Here is a 2,258-nt window from a genome sequence, read left to right on the forward strand (position 1 = left end):
GAGAGGGCAATAAATTACCGCCCCATCATAGGAGAGAACCATCCGCCATGCGGGCAGGTGGGCGGAGCCTGTATCAATGCGCGCGGGCCGAGGTGAGCAGGTCATGACCTTGCCAGGTCTCACTCCCAGCCGGGTCACCCAGCTCCCAAGACGTGCCCTCCTCGACTCCTCCCGAACCAGCCTGCAGAAAGGACAGCGTGGTGCAGCGGTAAGCCGAAGCCCTGACCGACGAAGTTGGCTTTCAACGAAGCAGACTGGAGGAGTGAGTACACCAGTGGAACGCCTTGGGTGAGTTATTTGTGGTAAGGCCTGTTCACAAGACCGCATTTCCAGTCACCCCAACGACCACGTGGTCGTCGCTCCTTGCGCGGCATAGTGACACAGTGCATAGTGCCGGCTAATTACCTCCGTGACCCAGTAACTTAACGTAAGGCTGTGCTCTCACAACGTAAAAGGACCGGGCATTGGCCTCACTTCCGAAGGAATAGGTATTTCTTTCTGTGTGCGGCCCACGCGCCACTGAGTGTAGCCATAGCTAGCCAGGCCTTTGTTGCAATTACTGTGTAAATATAAGTCAAATATTTATGACTGTGCTTTCTTTTGAGTGTCCTACCCTAGTCTACCTGGAGATTCAACCAGGAGTCGCATGTGATTGGCAGGTGGTAACGTGTAAGGAACCCCGATCCATGACATATATATATATATATATATATATATATATATATATATATATATATATATATATATATATATATATATATATATGTAATGAGTGCAAAACTAGGGCACAGTTAACCTACCTTAATTAGGCTCACCAAGCACTCACCACAAGAACCCACTGATTAATTTAAACTTCCTGCTTAGGTTCACAGAAACCCGGGCCACAATTTAAAAATTTAATGGTTGAGTACATAATAAAGAAAACACAAATGAGTACATAATAAAGAAAACACAAATAAAATATGAGTGCTTAACACTCTTAGAGGCCACACTGCTGGCACTCCAAAATACCTGATCCCATGAGAAAATGGGTAAATCCACATACAAATAAACAGGAGAAATAAACACTTCACGCACCAACACAAGAAATGTTATATGCCACTGACACTGTCCCACCCTAACCAGTACCCCCAGGACCCTCACACCCTATAGGCCCAACCGCACACCGACCCAACGCGCTGAAGGTACACCACAACCACTACCCTGAAGTACTGCAGCTCTTCCTCCATGCACGGCGGTACTAACACCATAGCAGCCAGGGACAGCAAGTTCCTCACTGCAGCCTCCTTAGTTCACAGTATCTGCTACGGTGCCACCTCACTGACGTCCCACAGCACACTGCCAAGACCAAACTCCTGCCAACCAAGCGTACAAATCACCACCCTATCTCCCAATAATGTCCCCCAATGTACACTGTTTCACCATGAAAGAATACAACAAATCCCAATAACATACCTACAAATCAAATGGCAAATCCACTACTACTCTGCACCCTGTCTCTCTCTCGCTCGCCTCTCCTGCCAAAATCCCCACAACAACAAACCTTCAGGGCCTTAAGACTCGTTTTGGCGGGACTCGCTGACTAGTCTGTGAGCCTCTCGCAGGCGCGCCCAATTCAACTTCTTACATATATATATATATATATATATATATATATATATATATATATATATATATATATATATATATATATATATATATATATATATATAGTGTGCTTTGCATGCACATTAGCGTTTTGGGATCTAACAAGTTAAAAAATAGTCATAATAATAGTTTTGTTAATGTTGTTCTGTTCCTTACATAGGGTTCTTTGTGAGCATTTTGGCGTTTTGGTACCTAACATGGTGAATAAGACTCATAATACGCCTTTTTTGGTAATGTGTTTATTTATCAATATAGAGTTATATTCACGTATTTTAGTGTTCTGATTGCTAAGAACATAAAAACCTTCATAATACACATTTGTGATAATATTATTTCGTTTCTTTATATTAGGTACCTTGCATACGATTAGGCCTTTTAGTACATAAGAAACTGAGAGAACTTAAAACACACGTTTTTTGGAAATATTGGTCTGTTTCTTTAGAAAGGGTGTCTGGCATGTGTTTTATTGTTTTGGTACCTAAGAATCTGAAAAACACTGAAAGGATACATTTTCGATTATGTTGTTTTGGTTTCCCATGCAAGGTGTTTTCATGCTCTTTTAACGTTTTGGTGCCTAATACGTTCAAAACACCTAAATGGTACGTTTCATC

The 2,258-nt window shown here is 42.4% G+C and overlaps 1 long non-coding RNA gene across 1 annotated transcript; it reads right to left on the reverse strand.

The window, feature by feature from the left end:
• Positions 1-882: 882 nt before the first annotated feature.
• On the reverse strand, positions 883-1,588 carry LOC135112949 (uncharacterized). Its single transcript, XR_010274631.1, has 2 exons — positions 1,456-1,588; positions 883-1,355 (listed from the first exon to the last, which is right to left on the reverse strand). It is a non-coding gene; the product is annotated as an uncharacterized LOC135112949 (long non-coding RNA).
• Positions 1,589-2,258: the final 670 nt, after the last annotated feature.

The sequence above is a fragment of the Scylla paramamosain genome, chromosome 24, assembly GCF_035594125.1.
Source record: "Scylla paramamosain isolate STU-SP2022 chromosome 24, ASM3559412v1, whole genome shotgun sequence".
Classification (NCBI taxonomy): Eukaryota; Metazoa; Arthropoda; class Malacostraca; order Decapoda; family Portunidae; genus Scylla; species Scylla paramamosain.